Here is an 11,433-nt window from a genome sequence, read left to right as displayed (position 1 = left end):
TTTTTAATTTTCCATTTTGCATCATGTTACTGAGTGAAATACCTGGCTTAAAAATATCCATATTTATCCCTAATATGTTCAATTTTGCCCATCGAAAGAGCTGTTGTGAACAAGGCAAGTCTGGGGGTGTTTTGTGGAGAGCCCAGGAACCATTAATGGAAAGGAGTACTGGATGAGATTTGCTTAGAGATTTGAAATCATCCTGTCTTATCATTTTTCTAGGCTTGAAACATACTGTAAGGAAACAATTATAGGAATGAAGAGACTATTCACGGCCCCCACCCCAAACTTGCCCTTTTTGATTGAGTTCTGTCTATTTTTTAACCCCCACTCCAATTACACTTCTCCCAATTCCAGCAATAAAACAAAGTGGGGGTATCTGAAAGAAGTTCTTCCTGTTAACTTCCTCCATCCTCCCCTGTTCTCTTCTTCATCATGTAATCCATCCATTACCCTTGGTCTGACAATCATATAATTTCTGCATTGACATCTCCTGTCTCTTTTCCCGTGATAATTCTGATACGTTCACCCAACAAATGTACATACACGTCACTGGTCAAGGCTGGAGAACTTTTACCTTCACTGTTTCTGTGCTCATCCATCTCTCTGTCAAGCCCAGGGGCATATAGGGCAGCATGTACCCTTCCAGCTTGCTCAACTGCCTGGTGAAACAAGCGTGATTTCGAGGCCGTCAGTTCATAAGAGCGTACCTTCTTGCTTCAGCCGACTGTCAAGCAAACCCCCACTGCCGCCTGTCAGCTGTCTTTATTGTCAGCTGGATCTCTCTGGGGTCCCTGAGGGTTACATTTTGGCCTTGTGTAACCTGCAGAGATTATTATCTCTTCCACTGCTGTGTACACCAAGGTCTTACTATTTTGGCAAGGACATGCCATCTACCACAGTATAGCCTGCTCATTTTTACCTGTGTATCCGTACTGGAAAGAAGTCAGTGTCCTAGTGTCTTCCTAAAGGCATGTGCAACAACCAGATCTACTTATGTCACAGTATAATCCTTAGGCGCTGAGAGGTCCTGGACCTGAATCCATGATGTGATTGCACCACACTCTTCTCTGCAATAGAGTTATTTGGTGCCAATTCAGATGAGTGAGTTCGGGAGAGGGGGGAGGGTTGATGCTTGCAAGAGAGCTGCAGCACAGAATCCATGTCCCAGTCCCTTTTGTCACCATTATGCTGTTCCTCCAGAAACAAATAAAAGATCTGGGTCATGGGATCAATTATGTCAAACCCATTAGCATGCCAAGGCGGTTCATTACCACACTGCTGTAATCAAGAGCCAGTATTAACATTTGCTTCAACTGTGTTTCTTACCATCCAAAATGATACAGAAAAATAAGGGTTAGCGGGTAGAGACAGTTCCCGGCCAAGGCTGGAACTTTGTGCAGTGGAAAGGGGGATAGGGAAAGTGACTGAGACTGCTGTGGACATCCAGAGTCTTCTGCCTGTCACTTTCCTACCAGACAGTGTAACGTAGAAAAAAAAAATATTTGGTACCCAGAGAGTTGGAAGGTCTGCATGTCTTATCCCTTGTCAACATTTCTCATTGTCATAGTAGCCTCAGAGAGGCTCGATCACGGGACTCTAGACTCCCTGGCAGTATGAGCCTTGCTGGCTTCGGACAGATTTCTTGCAATAGAAACCCAATTCAGTGTTTAGATATTCCTCCCCCTCCCTGACTACTACCAACTTTTACCCAACATTTCTGGGGCATATGGTAACGTAGTCTGAGGATACCATTTGCCAAACAGAGACGTGGGAGTAGGTTTTAAAACACTTGGTCTACAGCCAGCTTTATTCTCAGTTTGCAGGTGAGAGTTTCCTTCACGGACGGGCAGATAACCACTGATTTGGTGGACAGACTGTACAATGTCCATGTGCTCTTTCAATTTTTTGTTCTATCCAGATCAGTTGCAACAGCTGCTTCATTCCTGGAACTGGGGAACTAATTTGGAAATTTGACAGCTCAGGGGTTTTGGTCCCTAGGACAGAAAAAATATACCAATATCCTAGATCTCACATGAGGGCAGATAGTTTTCAGAGGGTTTTTTTTTTTAGTTTAGCTTCAAGATTGTAATATTCATTAGTGAACAACATAACCACCATATATTATGATAGCAAAAATGTACCTCTTCCTGTACAGGAAGGCAGTAAATCTGACACTCAAGGCACCATATTCCTCCAGATGACAGCAAGCCGTGTCATAGCTCTACTTGGGCATGCTATAGTAAGATCCTCATGAGAGGTACTTCTCTGGTTAAGCAGACCACACTCCTGTTTTCTACTTACTTAGGGAAGCTGCTTCTCCACTTTCTTCAGCCCTCTCTTTCCTATCACAGTGGACTGCTTACTGGTAATTTGTCTGTCTGTAAACTCACTTAAGATATATGCAACTGCGATCTCTTCCTACTGGCTCTCACCAGTGGTAATTACGTATTCTCACACCCAGGCTAAAGAGCTCAGAAAGAACCCGGTTTCTCAGTGGTTCTTAAATCTCATGGTCAGGACTCTCACAAGACCAGTATTTCATGTCTACATGACTCGTCTGCATAGATTACAGCATCATTCCTTGTGTCAGAGAAGCTGAGACAGCTACGTCTTTAGAGCTGGCTTGCCATATACAGTGTTCCTGGAGATCTATCCCAATTTGTCCCCAATACAGTTTCTGAATTTAATCTCAAACAACAGATAATAAATCTTGCTATTCTCAAGCCCCTGGTTTCAAGGGATAAAGTTATCTTTCACACCTCCATCATGAGAAGAACTTTCTCTTTTTATGTTGACAGAACCAGCTCCCTTTGATGTGAGCAGCTGTCAGACCCACAGGAGCAGAGGTTGTACAAATGGTTGGCTATGAATGCTGTCAAAGCCTGTTAACAAGACTTCAGTCACCAGAGCTTAAATTACCGTGTCTTCACAGGAAAGGGTTCTCACTCCTGTTATCTAAAGAAATATGCTCCATACCTTTTAGCAGGTATCATGCCACTGGAGAGAGGCCTGGGACTGGTATCACACTTGGTAGGGTGGTGCTGAGGTTATTCAGAGATAACTGATCTCCAAGTGAAAACTACCAGGCTGGGGTTTTGTTTAGTGCCAGTCACTGTGCGAATGTTAGCGTGAACTCAAAGCCAGGAATAGAGGTCACTCACCAGTAGCCAGCGTCCCTCTAGAAATCCCATGCACTGAGACTGCAGTTGAGAGGACGTCATTTGCTGGATGCGAGGTCAGCACATGCCCTCTGCAGCTGCTGCTCTGACACGCTCCCAGTCTGGCGCCACCAGGCAAACATCCATCCAGGTGGGCTGTGCAGTGGACTGCGCTGCTCAGGTACTGGGACGCAGGCTCTGTGTGTCAGCATTAAGGTGCTCTCCGTTCCTTTCTGAAGTTCTTCCTAGCTCTTGCCCTGTCTCCTACAAACTGAAATGATGGGGCTTTTTGTTTTCAAACTGTTAAATGGTTTTAAATGATACAGAAAGACTTCCATCTAATAGTGGCCAGGCAGACATTTACAAGTGACGATCAAAAGACTGAAATAACTCTTGGGCCATGCATTCAAATAGTGTCCTATGAACAATGGTATTATGAAATCCAACATTATCTCCTCAGAGGGCACAGAATGCCCAGGCCAGGCAGTCCTGAGATGATGTCATCTCACTCTCAAGGGACATAAACCAGGCAACAGACAACTCATGCACTGGAGAGTGCAGCCCCCTGAGGGCAGGGATGCAGGCTCCTGACGTCTCTGTCCAGGTGGTACACTCTGCAGAGTGTAAATACAAGTTCTTGTATTTCTTAAGTTGGTCAGTATTTCTCATTTCTCTGCCTAGTTAAATCACAGTGCCTTGGCATTGCATCTCGGCTTAACTGATAAACCATCTCAGTAAAATTAGGGATAAGTATGTATTTGCATTAAAAAAAATTATAGTTGTTCATTAATGAAGAATGCCAGAAAGTGATTGATGTGGATAGACAGTGTGATAAATATATGACCCTTTGGAATCACAATACCACCTACTCCAGGCTTTCAAAAATCATGTCTGTCCCCAGAAATACAAAAATACAAAATATTAGCTCTACTTTTTTTTTTTTCTGAATATCTCAAGCTTTTCTGTGTGCCACAATTCACTGTCTTTAGGGAGAATAGTTGATGAAAAATCTGCAGTTCTTAGTGACTGCCAGGGTTGATGCTTTAAATTTAATATATTAATTGTTTGAATAGGTCCATCTTAACCAGCTGTCCAGCCTGTGCTGTATGACTGTTTGCTCCTCCTTGTATCACTGTATCTTTATCTGCATCTTTCATTCAGAGTGACTTTACATTTACTTCCAGATCACTGATGAAAATGCTGACCAGGACCAGGTGCTTATGGAGCCCTGCTAGAAACAGCCACAGTCAGAGATCATTCTCAGTTACTCTTTGAGAAGCTTAATCCACATAACACCTGTTTAATGGGGCTTGTGTATAGCTCTTTTTAAAGAAGGCAGTATGGAATACGAGGTCAATGCGATGTATATGCAGCTACCTTTATCCTCCAAATTGTGTTCCCCTCAAAAAATGACATCAGACATTTTTCACTGTACCTGCCCTTCTGTACCACCACACTGTCTGGAATTAGTGTTTCTGTCCTTTGAAATACCTTTTCAGTTGTATCTTATCTTAGCTTTAATTCTGTGATTTTGCCTGGGGCTGAGGTCAGTTGCACTGCCTTAGAGTGACCCGGCTTGACCAGTTCGCTCTCTTTGAGTACTGGCACACTAGGGCTCTTCCAGCTCCTCAAATTTCCCTGCTGTTCCAGGGATGGTTAACAATTAACAAGAGCCGGCCAGAGTTCTCCTCAGACAGTCTCCAGGTCTCTGGGATACAAGTTCTCCAGCTGATTTTAAAATACGGATAGCTAGCTGATGATATGTAGCTACTTAATGGACTGGCAAGAAAACGTCCTGTTTTGGTAAGAGTATTTTTGTCTTGCTTCTGTCAAACAGAGAGAAGAGAGATGTCTTGAATATGACTGCATGACAGCAAAGAAAACCCCAAATCTGCCTGCCTGTGGTGGGCCTGTTGTTGAGACTTTTGGGTTTTGTTTCGTTTTTTTTTAATTACCATTAAGCAAAATCCCTGTTGTGTTAGTCTTGCCAGGCACAGGTATTTTAAGCTTTCATTAGCAATTACTCAATATAAATTTGAAGTTATAAAGTTTATATTTCCCTTCCTCCAAAGTATTAAAAATATTTTTTTTTGCTTTTCATCCCATTTGATTTATCTTGCTTTCTAGATCTTGGTTGTTACATTTGTCTAGGCATTGAAACACTGGCTTTTAGTCAAAGATGTCATCCTTCTCATCTCTGAGGCCATGGCTCCAGGACATTAATAGGGCTCTTCAAACATTTTCGATTTTCATTCTCACTTTTGGGTTACATTTTTCTTCCCAATGTAATTTTCCTCCCCACCTTTGAAGCCCTAAGGATATAGTCGTAGTAGGGATCTTGTGTTCAGCCATTTTGAATGGAACTCACTGCTTCTAGGCCAGGACTCATCTACGATTTATTTTTTAAGGGTGAAGTTTGGGAAGCTGCTGGGAAGAGGGCTCAGGGAGGAGGAGGCAGGGTGTGCTCTGCTGTTCTCACATCACCACCCCTTCCACCCCACCACCAACTTGTTACTATTTGCACACTGGGGATTTCCTGCTACCCCAATCCTACCCACTCCTTTTTAGGTCTGCCCCATTTTGCTCAGATCCCCGCCAGCCCTTAGAGCTGTGTCTTGCTTTTTCCCAATCCCAGTGTCAAGGAATCTCTCCCAGTTATCACACATCCCTCTTGCTCTTGCCCCCAGTGACACCCGTTCACAATCACACAAAGCACTTACCCCTCTTCTCTTTCCCAGGAGAAGCCGTGCCAGTTCCCTTCACCCTCAGTAGAGACCAAGTCATAGCAGTGCTTCTAGCTTCCTCTTTAAAAATCCAGCTACAAAACCAAGCTTAAGGGCTGGACTGAAGGTCCTATGTGGAGGGGGAAAGGGGAAGTCACCACATATCAGCCACAGCTCACACTTTTGCTGTTGGTCATACTCCATTTCCAGGTATGGACATGATTCTTGTGGTGGATAAAGAGGGCTGAAGTCCAAAGGTGTCTCTCATGCTGGATTCAATGTCTTTTGTGTTAGAAGAACCATCTTCTATATTTTTTAAAACTTTGGTGATGTACTTCCTTATGAAACTGCTGCACTCTGCCTTCCAGACAGATGTCCCTGATAACTACATTTTTTCTCTCTCCACACATTACAGAAAAGTGATGGTAGGGAACCAGACAGAAGAAAGCCGTTCCAATGGTGAACAGCCTCACTGTAATGATCTCAGTAGCCCATACTCAGATGCGGTTGCTTCTCAAACACCTACCTCCCTTTCAGATGAAACTGGCAATCGTGGAAGGAGCCCAAGTTAAAACTGGAACAGGTTAAACGAAACCAGCAGTACAGTTCTCCTGACTGCAGAGAAAAGCTCAGTGCTGTGACTGCCTGTTAAACACTGAAACCATGAACCTGAATTAGTTCAGAAGAAGAAAAAGGAAAATGTCTTTCAACAAAGGACAAACCTGAAATATCCTGAATGTGAACGAGGCCGTCCTAACGGCCATATTTGAGCAACATTGCTGGAGTTATCTGATGATCAGCATTTTAGATCCTGATGATGATGACCGTAAAATTTCTCCCTCTTCTTTAAGTAAGGATTCAGACTCAAACTCCTCTCTCAGTTACGCAGTGCAAGGGGTGTGCTGCTGGTTGAGCATCCTCATTAAGACTCACTTGGCTGAGAACAGATTTACTCCTGAAGCAGAAAGTGTACACCAGTTATGGCCCAAGCCCTGTAAAGAGTTCTGCCTTGCTCACCTGAATGCACAGTGAGCCCAGTTATCCTCGGTGGTGTCTGTGCAGCATCAGTTTTCACTGGGTTATCTTTCTCTGAAAGAAAACAGGATCCCGTTGATCTTACTGAACAGGCAGCACAACCAATATTGTTTATATAGCACGAGAGCCACAAAGTCATCTGTTTCTGGCTCTGCCCTCAGGTCACATTCATCACCTGCATCTTAGTGCCACCTCCACTTGGTCATCTGCTGAAAAATAAGCAACTAATGTAAAGTGCAACATTGGCAATAAAACTTTGCTTCTAGAAGGGTTACAGCTTGCTTCACTATCTTAAAACTCATCAGTTCCTTCAAGGATAGAATGCACTTTTTATTCTCGACTGCAAAAAGTATTTGGGATATTTAAAATTTATTAAAACACTGTTTACCTAGAACAGCCTTTAAAAATCTAATGGCAGCGCTCTCTCAAGTGAGTGTCGTACTGAGTCAAGTCATTAGCTTTACCAACTGCCCAGAAACAGAGTTTTGCTTCCAATAACCAATTGCTTTCTGCTTTCGTTTTGAAATAGTGGGTGGAAAAGAAACTGTTAATGTTGAACAGTCTTGAAATGGTACCTGCCAGTTACCCAGGCATTAGAAAAAAAGTGTGTTTATCATAGTTTATATTAAAGGATATAAAAAAACTGGCAAAACCACAAAAAGCAACATTGCATTTCTGCACAAGTCACCTGCTTTCAGCTGGGGCTGACAATTAGTTTAACAGAAGCTACAGCCCTCCGTGAGGGTCGCAGCAGCTTTTCGGTGGGGTGGAGAGGATGGGTTTAGCTCATCTGGAGCAGAGTTGGAAGGGCCACCTGCACTCCCTCCCCTTTCAGTGGCCTCTGCTCTCTCCAACTCCCCTCACCCAGGGAGCTCCACCAAACCCAGCCAGAACCAGGCAAAGGTTCACAAGAGGGTGAGGAACCCTTAAAGCTCTGGTAGGCACAAAGCTGGGACTGCAGAGATGGGCCGAGGAAGGCAGCGAGGGTTGGAGTAGATCTAAGACTGTATAGCTCGTTGCTGGGCTGAGAACAACAGAAAATTCAGTCAAAACCCAAGGAGAAGCTTAGAAATTCCACGTGCCCAAGCAGGCAGCAAAACCTCCTACAGCACAGCACTGCCAGAGCAGCCTTATGCTGCGTACAGAGAGCGTGGGCTATGATGTTACCACAGAGTGGGTAGGTTGGGCTGTGTTAAAAAAGCCTTAAACACAGGAGACAGACCAAACCACCAGGCATATGTTTGTGTTGTGGGTTTTTTTTTTTAAATCTTCCATTTTTTTAATCTCTGAGATAAACACTTCTGCAGTTTGCTTTTGGAGCAAACTGACTACTACTGGTGTTGGGCTTGGAAACCTGTCAAGGCATAAAGTCTGTTGAGTCAGACTGAGTCACGGGCAGATGGAGAAAATAAGGAAAGGCTGCAGGAACCGAAGGTGCAACATGGACAGAGATATATCAGAGAACCAAATATTTCCACCAGTCAGCTCAGATGGACCACAACAGCCTTTTCCTCCCCTCAGATACCCTGACCTTTTGCTAGAGCTGAGGTGGCTCTCACAGGAGATGTGAATCAACTCCCCTGTTGGCACCAGCTCTACGGCTACAAACTGGGACAGTTACCTTTAACCTCACTGCAATCACACATCATCAAAGACAATCTCAAGAGGACCCGACCATCTAGACCCATTTTCCTTCTCAAGGATAGAGCATCTGCACTTTGATCATTCCTGCCACGTCCACCTACCCTGAGCTAGAACATCTCTCCTGCAACAGTTCTGCATTGCCTGCCTGCACAGTCTGCTCCAGCATCCTCCTCCCTGACTCATGACAGACTCACATCACCCTGTTTTCAAGAACCTCTTCTCTACAGATGGATTCCAAGGGGATTTCTGAAAGATGTGAATACTCCCATTCGTAACAACTGGTGTTCTTGCATTAGTTGCACTGGAACATGACTCAAAGCACATAACCACCGAAAAGACTTTTTTTTTTTCCCCTTCCCTTTCAAATTACCTGGAAATGGAGGGCATACAGTATGAAGTACATAAACAGTATTAAAAAATATGCAAAATGCAAGCCTATCTGATAGCACCTAGGTTGGGAGGAGGGGAGCGGGGGAGAGAGAAATGCCTTTCCTTCCGTGACATTTCCTTACGTACCCATTGCAAGGCCCTTCCAGTGCTTTGCTTTCCACAATGAGCGCTCTCATTTACCCTTCCCCTAGAGCCCTCCATTAACAGTGACCTTCCCTGTGCGGTCTGCAGCATTTGTGGATGGCTGAAATGCCGCACCCGCCAGTCAAGTCAACAAAGCACGACCCAAATCAGCTCATGCTGCTGGTTCAAAGACATAGATGACTTCTATATAAACGCCTCCCCAAACTTCTACCCCACAAAAGCCACATCGGTCTGCCCAGCCGCTCATGCGATGCGACGTCCTCTCCTGCTAACACGTCGGACGTCCTCGTCTGAGCGCTGGCACCAGCAGCCCCTCGCTGAGATCCATTTCAAATCCTGAGGAGCCCCACCTGCAACTCAAACTGTACACGGTCCTTACGCCAGGTACAACAGGAAGCAACATGTTCTTCTGGGCTGTTGACTTTGCTGTTTTTGTCAATTTTGAGTAAAAGGCCTAAAAGGCCTGTCCTGGCAACGACTTCTGTGAGGGCAGCCCATACTGCTGGGCCGCTGCAGAGTGCCCTTGAGCTTCATCCACATGGTTCTCAACACAACAGCATGAAAGTGAGTAACTGTTGAAGTGTAGAAACATCTCATTTTAAAAAACGTAGGCCCATATATGCAGCAAGTTTTCCAATTCCAAATGCTCTCCACAATTTATTTTAATCAAGCTTAATTTCTTAAAATAATGACTCCCCATCTATGTAATTTATTAAAATGCATTTTGACTACGTTGGCAGTAATTTGCACACAGAAATCATTCAACTGCTAACCATCTATGGCTTTTAGAGATACTTGACCATTATTTCCAGGAGGACTTAATAATAAATCTTTTAATTGCCACATTACTATAATATATTGAAGCTCGGAGGCGGTGAGAGATTAAGCCTTATTTTTCAAAGTTCCCACACGCACAGCTACATTCCCTTTACTGATAAGCACATACAAGCTATATATCTTTTACATGACAGGCTAGTAGCTTTAAATTGCCAGTTCATTTGCATTCATTTTCTCCCTGTATTTCTAAAACTACCATTTAAAAAAAAAAGGAATGCATACGAACAATCCTGTCCTCCAACTTCCAGTACTTTGGCAATAGCGGTATGGGAGACGCTAACAAAACATTATAAGCTAGGGAGAAAGTACTCACTGCTGGGCCTTTCTGAATACTTAAGGGCAACAGAAAATCATCATTTGAGCATGACCCCTTATGGTGGATTCACGTGCAATTGGGCCAGCATTTAGATGCACTGCTGTAAGGAAAGCACACCGACAGGCGTGGCTGGCCCTAGTCCTAGTCACGGTCTCCTCATGCTACTTTCCACTTCTATAGCACTGTGCATCTCATTAGCTAAAGCACGCTATAGGCTTGAAAGTTATCTTCCTTATTTCAGCGTTAAGAAAACTCCATTCAGAAATCGCTGTTTCCATCCACAAATACCGATGTGTGCAAATAGCTGTTTAAGCATAAGTAATTTAGCACGCCTGTTTGCAACTGCTGTACCTATTTCTAGAATCAGATCTCACTCAGGAGTCACCCTTCCAACTGGGTGAGCTTCAGCACAGGAATTCTGCTCCTGCAGGTACCACAGTTACAGAATTTTAATTTTTTAAGCAAACGTGGCCAAAGGGCACGTGAAAGGCTATAGCACAAGGCATGCAAGCGCACACCCAAAAACACTCTGGGCTTAGCAACCTGTTGGAGAGCGCGAAACAGCTGGGTTGCGGTGTTTAGGATGTGGGTTTTGTTACTTTTTAAGGGATCGGAAGGGGCTACAACACTACACCACATTACATGTTGTGGCAGGTTGGCCTTGGCTGGCTGCCAGCTGCCTACCCAGCCGCTCTCTGACTCCCCTTCAGCAGGACAGGGGGGAAAATGGGGTGAAAAAGTTTGTGGGTCACAATTAAGATAAGGAGATTGCTTACCAGTTACCACCATGGAAAAAACAGACTCAACTTGGAGAAAATTCATTTTATTCATTGCCAATTAAGATAGATTGGGGTAGAGAAAAAACTTTTCTGCATTACTGTCTGTAGGTTGGTTGAATGGTCTTACCTCATTTCTTTAATTCTCTCAAGCAAATCTTACTATAACGCCCTGTTAGATGTGCTCAGACCCTCAAGACAGCTGAAAGGCTCCTCCTCTATGTGTCAGGAGTATTTTCTTTTCCAGTTAGATGAGATGGAAAGCCATCTTTCCTTTTGGAACTCCTTTGGTTTCATTTTCCCTGTTTTTTTTTGTTCTGTTTTGGTTTTTTTTTTTAACAAAGTAAAATAAATTTTTTTCATTGCAAAGAACACTTCCTGATGTCAGACCCTGGGGACACAAAATT

The sequence above is a fragment of the Phalacrocorax aristotelis genome, chromosome 1 (genome assembly GCF_949628215.1).
Source record: "Phalacrocorax aristotelis chromosome 1, bGulAri2.1, whole genome shotgun sequence".
NCBI lineage: Eukaryota > Metazoa > Chordata > Aves > Suliformes > Phalacrocoracidae > Phalacrocorax > Phalacrocorax aristotelis.
Note: the sequence above shows the minus strand (reverse complement) of the source record.